Genomic DNA, 19,869 nt, shown 5'->3' with positions numbered 1-19,869 from the left:
TTGCCTCACACCTAGAAGGTCTGGGTTTGAATTCACCTTGGCCCGGGCCTTTCTGTGTGGTGTTTGCATGTTCCCCCTGTGTTTGTGCGGGTTTTCTCTGGGTACTCCAGTTTCCTCCCACAGTCCAAAGACATGCAGTTACTGGGGTTAGGTTAATTGGTGATTCTAAATTGCCCATAGATATAAATAATTGTCCGTCTCTCTGTGTTAGCCCTGTGACAAGCTGGCAACCTGCCTCTTGCCCTGTGACAGCTGGCATAGGCTCCTGCAACCCACTCAGGTATTATGCTGCGTGCACACCACTCTTCACTGACCATAAGTGGACATCTGGTGAATACAAGTCCTATAGTCACTCCATTTTACCTTTAAGTTGGTCTCTACAGGATAAGCGGCAGAGAATGGATGGAACCTAAAAATAAAATAAATAACAAAACATGAAATGGAGAAGCAGTGTGTGAAAAATGCCAGCAATGATCTTAGAGAAGCAATTGGAAAGGATGACTAATTCTTGCTATTGCTGCTAATAGTTTTTCTAAAAGCTGTTGAATCATGGGGTGTGCTTAGTTTTTCACACAGTTTCTGTATTTTGGCTCACTCCTTGTTTAAATAAATAATGACACATGAATTTCATGTGTTGTTGTTCATCATTTAAATAATTTTTTTAAATGAAAGGACTGAATGATTTTTATTCTTATGTCCTGATACATAAAACCTTAGAAGTCAAAGAAGTGTGCTTTCCTTTTCACGTGACTGAATATTGGAACCACAAATTTTCCACTCAAAAAAGGTATAATGCTCTATGTACAGCACTGCTCACTGACCATAACTGGACATCTGGTGAATACACGTCCTATAATCACTCAATTTTAAATTTAAGTTGGTCTCTATTAACTCCTTAGAGCCAAAGGGAGCTGCACAACTAGGTGATAAACCTGTCACCATGCATGCAAGCCAGGGATCATAACCATTCAATACTGAACCTAGACCTGCAGCTTCAGCTTTGATCGCACTTTGAGTCTACATGATGCAGTTTCACATGTAAAGAACAGAAGGCACGCAGATGTATCTACAGATGGATAACCTTCAGTGAAACTACAATCTCTGAGGGGCTTCAGATGCTCATTTGGAAAGTTTTTACTGGCATTGTTTGCTAAATAAGATGTTCAGCACATTTGGAACCTTTTGTAATTTATTTTTGTTCGGAGACAAGTAAGATGCTGTTGTCAAGGCTGAGCTGTGTTGGTGGAATTGCTTTGTGGTGATATGATGCTTGGAGCGCAAAAACAAGCCAAGCGTTTGTCATTGTTGTCATGAGCATTGTGACTCGACCGCACAATCCCATAGCTGTTAGTGGTGGTGACAATGGGAGAATCAGTAATAGACTTCTGAGATGAATGTTAATACTCTATTCTGCGTGCACACAATGATGTGAATGTTTGATATCGGCGTCAGTCATAGAGTCATACAGAAAGAAATCATACACAGATTAGAGCTTAATGAATGTCTGCGTGTTTTGTGTTTTAATGCCAGCTTTTTGTCAATACACAAAGTATTCATATGTGCGAGTGTTTATTAGGCTCTGTCTGGACACTTTCAGACCATATATTTTTTGTCTTTACTTAAGGTATTAATGTGAAAAAAAATACTATTTTAAATACAAAATACAAATACAAGTTTAAAATTTAAGTTTAAAATACAAGTTTAGTGACCAGTGTTTATTATTCACAAACATAATAATGCATTTTTTTTTTTTTTTTACTTTTACCAAACAATGAAAGGAAAACTAGATGACAGAAGTAAATAAGTCTTCCACATTGGTCTTGTGTTTAACTTTAATAAACATTTTTGAAGAATAAAACAAATGAAGGAAACCAAAACCTTGAAGGAAAATATTTTTTTTAAAAAGTAACTCAAAACACCTGCTTTGATGTCTGTAAAAGATTTTAGATATGTTATATTGCCAAAGGTATTCACTCACCCATCCAAATCATTGAATTCAGGTGCTCCAATCACTTTGCCACGGGTGCATAGAACCAATCACCTGGGTCTACAGGCTGCTTCTACAAACATTTGTAAAAGAATCCAGTTGTGAAATTTCTTCACTACTAAATATTCTACAGTCAACTGTTAGTGATATTATAACAAAGTGCAAGTGACTGGGAACAACAGAAACTCAAGTGGTGTAAAGCATGACACCACTGGACTCCAAAGCAGTGGATATGTGTTCCCTAGAGTAATAAAACACTTTTCTCCGATGGATGAGTCTGGGTTTGGCGGTTGTCAGGAGAACAGTACTTGTCTGATGGCATTGTGCCGAGTGTAAACATCGTGTGGGGTTGTTTTTCAGGAGTTGGACCTGGCCCCTAAGTTCCAGTGAAAGGAATTCTTTATGCTTCACCATACTGAGACATTTTGTATAATTTCATGCTCCCAAATGTGTGGGAACAGTTTGGGGATGGCCCTTTCCTGTTCCAACACCACTGTACCCCAGTGCACAAAGCAAGGTCCATAAAGACATAGATGAGCAAGTTTAGTGTGGAAGAACTTGACTGGCCTGCACAGAGTCCTGACCTCAACCTGACAGAACACCTTTGGGATGAATTAGAGCGGAGACTGTGATCCAGCCCTTCTTGTCCAACATCAGTGTCTGACCTCACAAATGGGCTTCTGGAAGAATGGTCATAAATTCCCATAAACACACTCTTAAACCCTGTGGAAAGCCTTCCCAGACAAGTTGAAGTTATACTGTTATAGCTTCAAAGGATGGGCCGACATCATATTAAACCCTATTGATTAAGAATGGAATGTCACTCAAGTTCATATGCGTGTGAAGGCAGACGAGCGAATACTTTTGGCAATAGAGTGTATTAAAGAAAATCCCAAACCCAAAATCAATACTTTGCTACGTACATTATCTTCTGTAGTAGTTTGACTTTTATGACACAAACCTAAAGAAAAAAAGGTGCACAGTTATTGACTCTGATAAGGAGCTCAGACATGCTCAACAAGGATCAAACAAAACTTCTTCAGTCACTCATCCAGCTCATCCAGATGTCTGGTTTGGTGACAGTAATTTATGTGATCCTGTGTTCCACTCCACACACACCTGTCTTTGTAACACACAGCTCTGTCTCTGTGGGCATCAGCATGCTCAGGGAGACAAATAAAACCCAGGAGAAGAGTGCAGGTCAACCCTCTATCCTACAGCTTTAAACAGTCTCACAGGGCTGGACTCTCACTTCCCTTATGGATTTCTTTTAAAAGCTGCCATACGGGGCCATCTGGCTATCTGGCTATCTGGCTGCACACATGTCCTCTGCTTTGGTCTGCAGCCTTTTCAGCTACTGTCATATCTTAAAATCCAACAAAAATGTAATTATGTTTTTGTTTGGTTTTTTTTGGTCTGTTAGACTTCTTTGTTGGGATAGTCTATTTGTGTAGTTGCCATTGACAGTAGCCAATTTGACAGTGAACGTCAACTGGCGGCCCACAGGCCACATCCAGCCCACCTGAGCTTTCCATCCAGCCCCCGAATATCCCTGAAATCAAGACTAGCCTAGTGAGGAGGGAAAAAATATGAAGAGTTCAGACGCAAATGCTGCTAAACACCACCTCCGTCAAAAATGAGATAACAACAACAAGATTCCTTTCCTCACATACTCACATGATTTGATGCCAATCAAATCATGTCATGACATAACCTGTTAAATACACGTCTCTGATTAGTCTGACTTGACTGTGTGTTGTCAAAAGCCTCTGTATCCCTAGAACCTGGCTTTTGCTGGTGATGATCAGATTGCAAACACAGCTGTAGGTGAGTCTAGTGTCATTTTGTGTAGAAATGTTAGGCGATCAAACTTGACCAGCTAAAGAATGTAAAAGTCATAATGAGATTTTCACTGGTGATTGTTACTGGCTGCCGACCGTACTCCCCAGGCTGCGTGGGGCTTCCGTCTTCTCCTTTGCTGTGAGGGTCCCTCACATGTTCTGCTCATGGGGGGCAGATGACGGTGCAAGCTGGGTGGGTAGGTGGCTTGACAGCATATATTATATGTATAATGAGCACAGCTGCGCACAATTGCTGTGTCTCCATAACAGAGAAGAACATGTAAGTGCAAGGCTTGCACATCACACTAAATATAGCATAAATTTGAAATGAAAATTAATATATCAAATGATAATATATTACTTAGGATACAATATTCATTTTATCTTTTATTTCAAAAGCATCTGGCCCTCACAGTGTCTACCAAGAAAAATTCCGTCCCTTGGACAAACGTAGTTGATGACCCCTGCAATATGACGTCACATACTAGTTTTGCACTGAACATTTTGAAGCTTCAACAGTAACATTTTGGCCACTGCCATATTTTTTTTTTGAGCCAGAACTTACCATATTTGGATGAAAGGGTGGGGGGAGATTAAGCTAACCTTGGCAAGTTTGGTTAGAAAGCTGCATCCCTAACTGTAAGGAGGCATCATACACATCGTGCTAATACCAGAATACCATAAACACCAGAATTTCATTCACCAAGACTGTAGCACATAATTCTGGCATGGTATACACCACAAAGCTTCCTATAATATTTGTCAGATAATCCATGAAAATGCTCTGAAAAACAACAACAGCACACACACACAGTGGAGAGGTCCAGTTCAGTGATTCCAATTAGTGAGGGTGAAGCCTAGCAGATGCTGATAGGCTCCAGTGGCCTATGTAGGGATGCCTGTCAATCAAAGCAGAAACACCTCCCACTCCAGTATGCAGGTTGATGAGTTTTTTTTGTTTTGTTTTTTTTAAACTCCTCTAGAGTTGTAATGAGCAGGGAAACTATCCATAACAATTAAAGCTGTTTATTGTACCAGGCCATAAATATACATTTTAATGCTGCAACGTGTAGGATTATAAAAATGGGAATCTGTGGTGACTCAATTTTAAAGCCAGACTCAAGTGACCATAAGATGAACTGCAGTTTCTAGCACTTCAGTATAGGCTTCAGTTTTCAGCTCAGAAGGTAGCTGCTCAGTCCTTGGTCATGTACCCTGATTACAGTAACTTAACTTTCTTGCACTGTCACAGGAGTTTGCTGCAATTTCCCTCAACTCATTGCATCCAAGGTTATAAGAATACTTCTGCATTAAACATTTTAAAAACACTTTGAAAATTAACATCACCCAGATGTGATTAATCACATAACCCATTGCTAGCAAGAGCAGTGTTCTTCCTGAAGTAACACTTATCGCTGTGCATTTACTTTCCCATCAGTGTTTCCTCTTGCCAAAGAAAACATACTGAATTATACTGCAGCTAACAGTATAACTGCTACAGCAAGCTACTGTATACAGCAACTTGCTGTTAATTATTTATCCTCAAAGGCATCAGCATTTATGGTAGTCAGCTGTATTCACAAAAAAAGGTGCATTACTGTACACCATTTCCTGTATTTCTACAGCTATTTTCTACTGTGTATGTAGCAAACATGAACACATCTTTTCCTGAGTAAACAATTATTCATATTCACATTCTTGGAAAACTCTTTGCATAAGTCACTTTTAAGCTAGACAACATATTAGCTGCTCAGTTACAGAACACTAAAAAGCATGCAAAGCTATGCAAATGTCACTTTCGTCTATTCCCATATTCACTTGATGTTATTATTGACTGCAAAAGAGGAAAGCTAAATGTAATTTCAGTTGGATTTAAGCTTTTAGTGGATAAACAACTTAAAAATGGAACCACAGATTTCTCGGCATCCACACTAAAGGCTAATCTAATTCTGGCTGGCTTGCCATAACCCTGTTACCCTTGTTCTTCATGCTCCCCTGACAGCTAGACAGTTAGCTGATCCTGAGTTAAACTGCAATCTTCCACATGTCCTGATCTCAGGTGATTTTATCCCATTTACGAGTGATTTCTCCATCTTTAAAACAGACAAATATAACAGCCAGGCTACACTTTCAGATGTCTTTGCATGAACTACAAAACATGCCAGGTTATGCCTTGTCATTATTTATTTAACAAAAATTAAGTTAAATAGCAGAAACAGTGTGTGGAAAAACTAAATAGCATTAGCATATCATTCTGCAGTGAGAAAGATTATTCACAAGTGGAAAGCATTCAATCTTCTCTTGTCAATCATCTCAGGAGTGGAAGTCCCAGCAAATTTTCAGCAAGGTCAGAGCGTGCAGTGGTCAGAGAAACTGCAAAAACCCCAAGAGCCACATCTCAGACTCTATAGGCCACGGTTAGCATATTAAATGTTAAAGTTTATGACAGTAAAATCAGAAAAAGACCAAACAATTATGTTTTCTTTGGAATGGTTGCCTCTCCTCTCTAAAAAGAACATGGCAGTACGATTGAAGATTGAAAAATTGCATCTGAACAAACCACAGAACTTCTGGCACAGTGTCCTTCAGACAGACAAGAACAAAGTGGAGATGTTTGGTCATAATGCACAGCACCATGTATGGTGAAAACCAAACAGTCGGGCTCACCTTGCAGCCACAGGACCTGGGCACTCTGAAATCATTGAGTTGACCATGAACACCTCCAAAGCATTCTAGATTCAAATATAAGGCCAACTGTCCAACAGCTAAAGCTTGACCCAAACTGGGTCGCGCAACAGGACAGTGATCCCAAGCAAATCTATAACAGAATGGATGAAAAAGAAAAGAATCAAGGTGTTGCAATGGCGCAGTCAAAGTTCAGACCTCAACCTGACTGAAATGTTGTGGTGGGAATGATGTGGGAATGTTGCTGTGGCAATGAACTGAAGCAACATTGTAAAGAAGAGCGGGCCAAAATTCCTCCACGGCAATGTGAGAGACTGATCCAAAGTTGCTGCTAAGGGTGGTTCTGCAAGCTTTCTTTTCACCACAACTGTAGCGGATTGTTATTTGTTTTACATTTCACTGGATGTTGCAAAGGTGACATACAGCACCTATAGAGCCACAAATTACGCATAGGAAAGAGGTCGGGCAGATTGATGGTTGACATTTAATAATGGAGAATGCTGTTAGTTCCACATTTCAAACTGATACTCATCATTTATTTTAACCTTTAAACAACTTAAATGCATGTTTGATGGTGTAAATGTGACAACAAAGGTCCTATTTTAACAAAACAAAACCAAAAAAAACCCCTGTTGTCTGCTTTATCAAATTGTTTTGGTTGCTCAAAGCTCGACAAAGGCCTGTTTTAGTTAAGGTTTGTTGAAATTAAAAATTCATGATTTATTGTTAGGTGATGTTTGTCATCTTTTTGTTTTTTTTTAATATAGATAATTCCCATCTACAAATATTACAATAGAGAAAAGTATTTTCACTGTCTGTCAGATTTAATTTGTCTGACCATTTGTAATAGATGAGTGAAAGCCTTTTATTATTTTATGCCTTTATTCGCTTCTGTTCTGTTCTTAAAGCTTTAACTATGGAAGGCTTTTTCTTTCATAATGAAACAGCTCTTCCTTCCATCACTGTGGACGTTAAATATGTAGATGTACTGTACTATAATCTCACTGTGTTGCCAAGCACATCATGAGCTGTGTGTGTACAGTATACATGTCTGGGAATGAAGATGAGCCATGCTGGTGAGTGACATGGTTTCATTTATATTTGCAGGATTGTTTTTCTATTGTGCTGTGTCTATCAACTTGAATCTACAATGCTGCGAGAAAAACACTACTCTGATTATATGTGAAAAAAAAAAAAAGAATAGCTGTGTAACATACATTTAAGCTTGTGTTGCTAGGAACTTGAAGTATAGCTTCTAAGCCCACAGAAAGATGTTCTATTTTCACTTTGCCCACTCCATAAGCTTAGCCACTCATCTCCAGTCCAAGATGACAGCATAGTCAAGGATAAATTAGTCTGACACTGCACTGACTAAATGCTGCCCATCATTCCCCATCTTCGTTGATCCACATTTACTCAGCTTCATGTCCCTTGGTGTCAAGCATGCATGGGATCACAGACCAGCTGGAGAGCAATGAGTGATGAGCTTTTGTCAACTGTGAGATGGCAGCAGAGGCAATGGAAGTACTCCCAGCACTCTCCCAAGATGGAGCTACAGCGCGTCATCTGTGAGACATGCCCATACTAGCAAGGCAGAGTATTCAGTCTACCTCCAGTTCATCATCACTGCACTGACGGCCTGCTGATGGGTGTTCAACGGGCATACTCTATGATATCTGAGAATCTGTTCTGATGCGATCAGACAAATTCCATGTCATGTTTTGTCACACAACATTCCTCCAACTACATGTTCTGGTACATACAGAGTGTGTGATATGCTAGAAGAACTACAAGCAGTGTTACTAGATTTGACTGATAAAAAGTGTCCCCCACTTCTTCTAACTGCCAGTGGTATACACTGCACAGAGGTCTGTCCTTCCATGATGGTCACTGTTCTTTCTCCTCTTCTTTCTGGGGTTTCTGCTGCCTGAGGTATTCACTAAGCACATGATCAATTGTAGTCATCTTCCTGATGTACTCATGGATCTTTGTTGTTTCATCCTGAATAGTGGTTCTGACACTAACCAGTCCTCGGCCACCTTCTGTCTAGCCTATACGCTTGGTCTCTCAGGGTGCTAGATTTGTGGTGAAACCCTCCATGTAAAGAGCTTTCTTGTCTTGATGTCAGTGGCTTCTATCCCCTCCTTCGGCCAGCTTATTATACCAGCACGGTATCTGATGACTGGCAGGATGTAGTTATTGATTACCCAGATCTTATTCTTCCCATTCAGCTGACTCCTCAACTGATGTTTACAGTCTTGTTAATGATCTGGCTGAGGAGGTTCAGGCCTATGCAGAAAAGCAGTGGGGACAGAGCATCTCCTTGGTAAACCCTGCAGTTGATAATGACTTTTGCAATTGGCTTGAAGTTGGCCGCTAGTGTTGTTCTCCACATCCCCATTCAGTTCCTGATGAAGGCTCTTAGGTTCCTGTTGATCTTGTATAGTTCTATGCAGGATCCATGTGAGGCATTGAGTCATAGGCTTTCCTGTGATCAATCCAGGTGGTGCACAGGTTGGTCAGTCTGGTCTTACAGTCTCGAGTGATCAACAAGTAGTTGGTGTTTTGCTCCACTGGTGTTACTGCCAATTCCTTTCTGGGCCCCACTCATGTATTGAGCCATGTGCCTGTTCATCTTAGCCACTATGATGCATGACAGGAGCTTCCATGTTGTACTGAGGCAGGTTATTGATCAGTAGTTGGATTGGACCTGTACCTCCTAGGATCCTTGGAGATGAGGCCTGTCTGGCCTTTACTTAGCCATTCTGGGTATGTCTTATCCTTTAGCAGCTGGTTCATTTCTGCTGCCAGGTGTTCATGGAGTGCAGTTAACTTCTTTAGCCAGTAGGTGTGAATCATATCAGGGCCTGGTGCTGTCCAACACTTAATATGTGAGACTCTTTCTTGGATGTCTGCCACTGCAATGATTACTGGAGCCTGTTCAGGGAGGTTTCTGTACTCTGCTCTTAGATCTACTCGCCACTGAGCATTGTCGTGGTGTGTTGCATCCTTCTCCCAAATGCTTTTCTAGTACTGTTCCAGTTCCAGAATTGGTGGGGGTGCTGTTCTCATATTGTTCCCCTGCCACTGAGAGTACACCTTGGATAGTTCAGTGAAGAACATCTAGTTTAATCTCCTGGCTTCTATGTCTCTGGTATAATTCTTAAAGTGGTTTGCCAGGCTTTGAGTCTTTGCGTGGCAAACTCTAAGGCCTCAGGCATGGACAGTTTGTCATACTTCTCAGGCACCCTTTTCTTCATTACACCATTCTGCAGCTCTGATAGCTGGCTAACTTCCCTCCATGCCGCCTTGATCTTAACCTCTCATCTTCTTTTCCATGGATGATACTGCTTCTTATAGCCAAGCATCTGTTGTAGCCTGTATGGCTTCAGTTATATCTCTCTTGCTCATATTTAGAGGAAGGCTTGGGTACGATAGGGGGGATTCAAACTCCTGACCTATATATGCCCTCATTTTGTGTCATACTGTGGTCCCTGTGTGGTTTCCTTTGTTTATTCCTGGAATTCCTAGTGTTCTGAGCTTCCTTTGGATTTCAGACTTTGTTTTGCCTCCATTTTTGGATTTATTGTTTTGAATTTAGTGAGCCTCAGTAAAGGGTCACATTTTGTTCTGCCTAAAATAGCCCAGTCTGTCTTAAAACCACTCAATCTGGAAACTTTGTTCAGGTGTCCCTCTCAGCTCTGGACAAAGACAAGGACCTGGAGGTCAGCCAGGGATTTCACACTGCGTTAAGATGGCCAACAAACTGAAGCTGTTTAGTATCCTTGCCTCACTGTCAGCTGTGACCTTGTGCTTATTCTAATACACTGAATGACAGATACATAAAATAAGTGCATCAGCACTTAGCCACATTTGCCCTGACCACCCAGCATTTTATCAAGTAATATTTTTCATCCACATGTATCAAATATCATTCTGGTACAAAAGACAAAAGTGTTTATGCCTACATAAGCACAGACAAGTGACCCTGGTCATTGATGCTGCCTCTCAGCCTCTGCTAAGCTGGCCCTGTGACCAATGATTCCCTGTCTGAATGGCTGTAGTCTTAAGGGTCTTCAGTTTTCTCTCACAGCTGATAAAAAAGATGGCCTGTTTCATCCACCCACTATTGGCAGGGGCTCAGGAACTGTTCTAATGAGATTTGCACTATTTTAGCCATGCTAGCACCAGAAGTTTTGAAAGCTTTTGTCTTGCCCCTTGCCTACCTGAAGCTCACCAACAAGCTGCTCTCTCAGGAGCAGGTACCTTGTTGTGGTTTTCATAGAAGGTCTTTTGAGCACACTTTATCCAGCCCCTCACGCAGGATCAGTGTACCTTGGAGTCAGTCAGGCATGCAAAACCTCTCCTCCACAGTGAACTGGCAAACTAGAACTCCATCATTTGGTGCAGATCAGATCAGAGCCACTGCTCCTCCAAATGAAAAGTAATTAACTCAGGTGATTCCAGCATCTAACTGGGGTGCCTCCTGGATGCCTCCTAAGTGAGGTTTTTCAGTATTAGACATTACCTGTCTGGGGTGCATTGGGAATATGTCGGCATACCTCCATAAGAGCTGGAGGACGTATCTCTGCTTAAACTGCTGCCCCCGTGAACTGGACCTGAATGAGTGAAAATGGATGGCATGAAAGGTTTAAATGAACATTTGTGATCCACAGAAAATGAATCTATGACACATCAACATTTTGGGGATTCTTTTGTTTTCCTTTTGCTTTTAAATCCATGAAAAGTTGTATCCTGTACTGGATGGATTACCAGTAATCTTATGCCAAAATGTCAATCCAGAGTAATATTAGAAAAATATCTTACCATTTATAGAACAAACTAAAACAAACAAAAAACACTGCTGTGCCAAAATCTTTAAATGAGATCATGTGGCTTCTTTTGATCCCATGACTCTCCTTGCTGGCTGTATAGCTTTGATGTTCACTGTAATTAGACCATTTTGCAGTATTTTTGTAAAAGAAAAAATTAAATAAAATCTTTGCATATTAAATATGACCTTGGCGTAATCCTCACAACAGCTTTTGCTCTTGTTTAAGTGTATCTCTTAATGAACAGATATGCTCCTCCTCAGGCCTGACTGCTGCTGTTGAACTGCTCTCTCTGGTCAGGTGCAGTACACACTGAAACCTAAATCCTGATACTCTTGGATGCTCTAATCCCTCTACACCACGGAAACCAAAACAACATATTAATTTAATCTTGGTTTTAGCACATTACCCAATTTGAGCAGTTAGGGAATGTTCAGCTGGCCTGAGCTTGCCTCCCACAGGATTTACATTGGACTATTGTGAGAAATCTGTTTAATATGACACCCCAGGCTGCAATATGATGTAGCTGCAGTTGTGAATTATGGTAATGCAACTACAAATGCCCGACGCAATATTTTGCTTTTCGTATTTGAATAATTACAGAATTGGTCAAATTTCAGACAAACTTACATTATTAGTATTATTAGTATTATTTAGGCTCAAATGCTGGTACCATGTTAACCAATTTATAAGAATCCCTCACATCTTCGTGAAGAACTGAGTAGGCACAGTGGGGATCATTATTTTGCTGGACATGAAATCCCATGATTTAAGGTCACTGTTCTGCTTCATATTGGAGAAAATCCAGTCCCACTCTAGGGGTCAGCTAGTACTGAAAAGATAAATCACTCAGAGTTCACAATCAAATGGATAGATTCAATCCACCCTGCAAAGAACGAAACTCAATAGTCTGAAAATGGGTTAGAAATCCAATTGGCTAGTAATATAGACTTGTACAGAGAGTGATACCAGAAAGCAGATTTAAACATTTGAGTTTAATACTCAAACAAAGCTCAACCAGACCCATTGTGCTTCCTTTGACATAGTACTGTGTGTTCTGCCTTTTCAGTTTCCAGTGTAGACTGAAGAATTTCTTCGCTAAACCCCCCCCCCCCCCCCCCCCCCCCCCCCCCCCCCAAGGACTATTAAAGATTTGACAGCATTTTAAACTTGTGCTGGCGGACGATTCACCCTGCCAGCTACTAACCAATCGCATGCAATAATTGCCCAGAGCCCAAGTTTTTTTCTGAATTTATGGCTAGTATGTTTTAACAATGTAGACACTAGGCTGTGCAGGCTTAGCATGCATGACACAACAGCACATGACTGCAGAGGTTAATGCGTGCAGCATTGGGTCCTTTATTTCTTGTTTTGCCTGAGAGCATTGCAGTGTCTAAGTCTATTTGACAGGGAGGAAAGTTCACAGCTCTCCTACAGCTTATGGTTGTTTTTTTTTCATGAAAAGAACAAACATACAGTTTTCTTTTCAAACCCAGAATTTGACTTTTGCTCTCATGCATATAATCATAAAAAATAGTTAAATCTTTTTGAGATTGCACATCGTTGCTGGTAGAGCTTTGCACATCATTGTGTGTGCTAGCCAATTAGCCATTACATCCTCTATTTAAAATGAACACCGTAAATGTTATTCTGTCTAGCACTGTGATGTTCAGTCTTGGAGAATCACTGAAGTGAATCTTTGTGGTGAAGCAGTGCGGAAGTGCTGGCACAAGATGTTACCAAATGAAAACACACAGAAGAGAACCAGAAGCAGTACAACGAGGATGGGAAATGGCTCAAGGGAAATGGCAACATCTCACTCTAATTACACTTCAGTGTGTGCAGTGGTGAACGAGGGAGAGCAGTGCATTGGGATCATTTTAATGGGCAAAGCACTGATGAGAATCCCATGAACAGCAAATGCTTCTAGGTCTGAATTTTTCAGTAGGCTTCACGTTTTGAGAGCAGCAGCCTCCATGTTCAGCAATGTGAAAGGAAAATTCTTTCAGATTTTTGAAGGCGTGCTTACATGCCATCCTGACAAGTCAGTCACTGAATGACTTAAGAAGGTGCTTTGGAAAACTTCTACCTTCCGTAAATACAGGGGAACGGTACAAAAGCTGTCAGCTGAGATTTTGTTGTAACATAAAATACCGCATCTGCTTGACTATCTGTCTCTCTCATAGTCTTACTATACTGTCTGTGACATACTCAATGCATGGCAAGTCCTAAAGTAACAGTCTAATCTTCAGGTTGCATCTGTAACGTCTGGCATTTTATAAAAGACAAAGCTGCTAATAATTACCTAAATTGTACCTAAAGTGTTGTTCTAACAAAAAAAAAAAAAAGCACGAAATAAACTAATATTGACAGATTTGTTGAGGATAAAAAAAATACTTTATGACAAGCTTAAAGTTGTATTATGATTGCATTTTATCATTACATTAAGTACAATTTTCCTGAGTGTAGTTGATTCTTTCAACAGCCCCTGCTTTCTCGTGTAATGTGATTGACCAACACTTGGCAGTTAAATCCCTTCCAGAGAAAAATGCCTCTGTGCTGCAGCCCCTGAGGTTATAAATGATGCTTGACGTTAATGTTTATTTGGCTATATACAGCTACACTGTCAGAATGACTCTTATATCTGCATTATGTTACAGAACATTATACTGATAATCCCAGAAACAAAAAACATAGTAAATCAGGAAGTGTTCTAGTTCTGTAATTTGCTTTAGTGATGTTCTCCATTTCAGGACATTTTCAGTTACTATGTTAAAGGACTAGTTTGACATTTTTAGAAATATACATTTTTATAATTAAGTTTTTTGTTAGAGAGAAGATTAATGACATTTTTTATGTCTGAACAAAAACTGTTCATGTCATACAAGATGCAAAAGTTTTCCATGCTTTTGGGAGATAGGGAGTTTTTTTCTTTGTTTTTTGTGAGTGCAGCTGCAGGTTGACATGAAAATGTGTGCATTTGTCAAACCACCTGGTGAGACTCCGGGAAATAACTGACTCTAACCAAGAAATAGTCAAAAACATTAACTTCATAAAAAAGGAGAATTGTCCATTTTAAACTTAAGGATTTCTTTTTATTGGTGAAGAAATGTAGAGAGCCCAAATGTCACACTGTACCTGTCACAGTGATTGAACGGTGTTGACAGTTTGACAAATGGTTCATTCGACAATAGGTTCGGGGAAATGTGTTAATGAGAGGGAAAATTTTGAATGCTTAAACATGCTCTGATTCTTCTCAGTTCCATGCAAAATATACAGTATATTGAAAACTATTGTGATAAATATTTGAAATTTTTGCTCTCATTAGTGCTGTTATCCTTAGCTCTTGCTTTCCCAGGGCAGTAGAGAATAACAGTTGCTTTATCCACAGGAAGCACCAAATGACATAACTTAGTGACTGAAACGAGCTATTAGTGGATTCTCACCACACATTGGGGATAGCGGATGGTGTTGGCCCATCTTAAGTGTTATTACTGTTAGCATGGACTTTGTACTTGTGGAAATGTGAAGGGAGACAGGCACATTTTCACTGGTTATCATAACATTTTATTCCAAGTTTTTATTGAATGTCTATGCTGTTGTAAAGTTGGGTTTACAAAATCTAGAAACAGGAATTTAGAATGAAAATGAATGAAATGAAAGAGAAAAAAAAAGAGATCATAGTTCACCTTTTATTGTCAGTAATTTAGGTGGTTTTTAATCTACATAAGCAGGGTATGGGACAGAAAGGTAGTGGATGACTGAGAGAAGCAATAAAAAAAAAATCATACTGCATACACACCCTTTGAACAAAGAGCAAGGTCACTCCATTCACTCTTCATCTGAGGCTGCAGCATATGTGCTTGTTAGCAGGCCTCATGTACAGGAGCTGTATGTCAGTATCTGACAGCTGTATGTCTGCATAACATCCCAGTGAGTTGGCCATTGAGGACAGTTTTGACTAAACAGCGTTTTAAAGTACATTTTAGATTAGAGCTCAATTACCTTTTTTTTTTTTTTTTAAACTGTGAATTGTGTAAAATGACCCCAATATTATCAATTTATGTGTAGATTGTCTTTGCTTTGCTATCTCCAAATAGCACCAAAATTTCCAGTTTATTCCCAATTCTTTGATTGGCATTGACAAATGTGATTAAACTCCAGTACATACATGTTTTATGAGTGTACCAATCCTGCAAACATTGAAACTCAGTATTTCCTTCATTTACTGATTATTCTACATGTGCTTATTTGTTTTTATATTGTAGAACTACCCACCCAGTGTTTAACTGAGGTTTTATTTGCTGTAGACCTTAAATTACTGAATGCATTTAAAATTTTTTTTAATTCAAAAACTTCTTATTTTTTCTACTGAATATAGTTTCCACTAAAAACAAATTAAAAAAAAAAAAGATTGCAGAATATTGCTAAAGGAAGGATTAAAAACTCCAGCACATATATGTAAAAATTATGTTTTTTAATTTTATTTACGCTGAAGTGCCCTAATTATCAAAAATATCTCTAACTTAGCAGTAGAAAAATCTGACACATAACCTAAAGGATCCTAAAAATATTTTTCTCCACTGGGATTTATTTTTCTCTTCATAGGCAGCTCTGAAAATAACATTAACACAAGGTATTTGGGAAGTCACTGACGTCTTCCAACAATGAGCATTTATTCTGTTTGCAAAGCTGCAGCCTTGATAATATTTGAGCTTGTTTATTGTTTGTCATCTGGCTTTGATTTTCCAACACAATAGCATGCAAAACCAATGTTGTATTGGGGCCAACTCAAACAATCACATATACACTCATGCACACGGTATACAGTAACAGTCTGTATAATAGGAATATTTGAATAAATCAGTGGGTGAAGAACCCTGTCTGATTAAAAATTTCACTTAAGGCCAGAAATCTGTTTGTGTGTAGGACATTTGAGGCCTGTATATACTGTATCTTCTGACAGTGCAGAGTTCACTATTTGGCACTGTTCATCCGAGTACAGTTTAACATATAATGAGTCATAGTAACATTTCTACTGAATCGTTTTTTATTGAATATAAATTAGGATGCTAAACCACTTTTCTATATATCTCCAAGCACCACAATTCAGAGAAGCAACAACTGTGTGGTGGTCTATCTATAATATTTACCATGGTGATAATCTGGATCCACTGTCGATGTTACAGAATTCAAGTGGTTTCTTGAGTCTATGTCTTTATTCTCTACTTAAACTGAGAGTTAACCTGAAACAAAACTCCTTTAGTGAGTTTAAAGCAGCTATAATCAGCATGTACTGAATCTAATGATTATGTGTACATGGAGCAGCGTAAGGCACAGAACTATAACCTAACTCTGCAGCTCCCCCGATCACTCCCACTGCTCGTGAAAAAAAGCTCACTATACATTACCTGCTGAGCACCAAACAGAAACAGCAACCAGCTGGTGAGCATAGCTGTGCATTTAGCAGATAAAGAACCAGATATTTATCTCAAGAGTTAGCTGGGATAAAGTTTTTCTAAAAAAAAAAGAGAGAATATTGCTCTTAAGTTTGTCAGGTGGCCAGCGGCACAGCTCCAAATGAAGGATAATGTTAGTCTGGATTGTGTCTGCAGGCTGTGTAAACAGGAAACTGTTTGCTAACAAGTTCACCATATCAGCTTAAAGGTGATAATATGTCAATGTCGTGTTTAGAGAGTGCTTTCTCTGCACCCAACTGGCCAAAAAAAAAAAAAGAAAAAAAAAAAAACCAGAATTGTTGTCTGCAAATTTGGCAAGCAGGGAAATGTGGTTTATCATAATAGGAGTTTAAGTGTGTTTTCTGTACTGTGCATGAATACTAACCCAGTTTTATATCCAAGTGTGAAGCCAACTTTAGCGCTCATTATGAACTCTCGATGTTACACGTTGTAAAGCTTGAGACATCCCAGTGCTTTTTAAAGGCTCTCTGGTTTAGCTCTTTCAACCTTTTCAACAGTATATTGCAGTCTGGGGAGAACAGGCAGTGATTCTTTGGTCTGCTTTAGCTGATAAAAAAGACAATAGGTTTTTTGCTGTGTGATTTGTCACAGGGAGAATGGGGTTACAGACTGCAGAAGAAAATTATGATCAGAAATGGCAATATATCTACACTTCTAATGTGATTTTCCTCACAAGCTGTTTACACAAAAGATATTTATAAATGTTCATTTTTAGAAATTAGATATTCTTTTTATGAAACAAACAGCTTTTGTTTTATTGATTTTGTTCATTTTAGTTTTACATTACATCCATACATTTATCAAGTTACTTAATTTGCTTTTGAGCAAGATATTTAAATAATATTCTGTGTTTTTGTTCAATGCTCTTTTGTTAACCTCCTGAGACCCAAGCTCTTGTTTGGGTTGCATCTTTAATTTAAAAGAATAAAAACTAAGTATCATCTTTGAAAAGGAAGTCATTTTTTTAAACAAAAGTATGTCCTCATGTGGGTACAATGAGTTTAGTTTATAGTACAGTACAATAAAAGTTTAACAAAGTATAAAACACTTTATTAAGCAGAAAATGTATAGAAATATAAGGTGCAGAAAGGCCAAATGCAAAGTAATTTGTGGACGTGGGGTTTCAGGAAGATAACGTGCACTACTGATATGTGTTTTTCAAATACATAAATCCTTACTGCAGAGACATCAATCCCTCACATGTTCTAACGATGGTGTAAACTCTCATTTACAACATGTTCTATCTGTCATATCTCATTTCCCATTATATCTAATGATAGATCTGGGCTTTTATAATTCACCTCCACTACCTCTATGGGACCAGAATACACAAAAAGCTGTAAGATCACCTACCACACTACCTAAGTAGACTACAGCTGCAACCAGTATGGCACTGACAGTACATACTGAGGTCTTTTGAGGTCACACTTTAGATACTGAATGATAGTACTGTACATGAAGCTCCCAGTGAATGAAAAAAAAGATATTTTTTTCAGCCAATCGCGACCGCACCAGTGTTGTGTATCTGTGTGTGTGTGTGTGAGTATGTGAAACGGTGACTTATATGCACTATCTTCATTGCAGTCTAAGAATTCATTCACCTTGTAATTATGCAGTAGCCTTCTGCCCACCATCTCACAGACAGACGGATGCACTGAACCTGTGACAGAATTACATGAACTGTGAACAGTATTTCTTTCTCATCTTGCCCCTGTGATGCTCAACACTTGACAGGGTTTCGTTGGTGCGGTGGATGGGTAGGTGAGCGATTTAGCACGTTTCTGTGTGTGTCGGTGTGTGCTGGTGTGTCAGTGTGTGTAGGTGTGTGTCAGTTTGTCAGCACTGTCACCTACAGGACGCGAGCACGTAGGGCTACAGTCAGCTTGGGCAGATGAATTACAGCAGCCTGTGCCGTTGTAAAACGCTGGTGTATTTGTCAGCATACTGCTGTGCCCATCCAGGAACACTGACTCAGATAAGTGGCTGCTCTCTCACTGTAAATTGTGTATGGGAGGTCAGAGAAATGTAAGAAGTGACAAACCAACACAGCAAAATGAAAATGTGTGCAGTTAACATTCAGCATTCAGCTCCCAGGCAAGATTTCATGCTTGCTGTGGGAGAGGGCTCTTACCATTGACTGATCGGTGAGTCACTCCACTCTGATACAGACAGCATCTGTTGGAGCGATTTTAATGCAACACGGATTTCTGCTTTGTGAATTATGAGTTCTCATAACCTTGATGCAGTATTACTGTCTTTTCATAGTGAGCTTTAAGGATGAATAAACCTGTGATAGAAGAACACGTGACAGTCACCCGCAGATATCTCTTTTTCCTTGATTTGCTCTGTATTGTGTGTCTGTTTTTTCTGCTTATGGTCATCCTGCTGATGTGTTACTGAGGCACTTAGTCAGACCATCATGTTTGCCTTTATGACAGAGATCCAGCTTATGTAATAGATGATAAAAAAAAAAAAACAACTAAAGTGTCATGTTAAAATTGTTGTGGTTGCACTGGAAACGGTGGTGTATATTATTGACTAGGAGGTCACATTAGATTTAGTGTTACCCCAAAAATGACCATTAGCTACACATCAGAGTTGTCATCCCCTGTCAGTTTGCTGGTTACAGCAATAACACGGGCATCAGAGTGAAGTTTTATTTCAGATTGCACCCAATATAGTTCCCACTGTAATGCAACTGTAAAATATTTGCTTTGCCTCAGTTTTAGGGAAGTTTTATTGTTCCCTTTAGTTGGAAAAGAAGGAATCACAATTCATACTACAGTAAGTAGATCTGAGAGGATGGCAAAGGACCAAAAATGATTTGTGGAAATGAGGGTTCATTTCCTTCTTTGGAAACAAATGACACTTCTTAAATATAAAGCTCATTTACATGTATGAGTCACAAAATCATTCTTCTATGCATTGTCAGTGCAGTATCTCCAGGCTGTACATCATTATGATGTCTTATATTGGGCCCCTGGCTGTCTAGTTTCCTGCTTTAGTGAAACAATTCATACAGTAAACTGAATAGCTTCTTCTAT

The 19,869-nt window shown here is 39.3% G+C and overlaps 1 protein-coding gene across 1 annotated transcript in view; it reads left to right on the top strand.

Moving 5' to 3' along the window:
- dlgap4a (discs, large (Drosophila) homolog-associated protein 4a) overlaps positions 1–19,869 on the top strand; it is a 101,853-nt gene that overhangs the window by 57,847 nt on the left and 24,137 nt on the right. The gene's annotated exons all lie outside the window — the stretch shown is intronic.

This window comes from Archocentrus centrarchus, chromosome 7, assembly GCF_007364275.1.
Source record: "Archocentrus centrarchus isolate MPI-CPG fArcCen1 chromosome 7, fArcCen1, whole genome shotgun sequence".
Taxonomy (NCBI): Eukaryota; Metazoa; Chordata; class Actinopteri; order Cichliformes; family Cichlidae; genus Archocentrus; species Archocentrus centrarchus.
The sequence above is the reverse complement of the archived record's forward strand: the minus strand, read 5'-3'. Positions and strand labels throughout refer to the sequence as shown.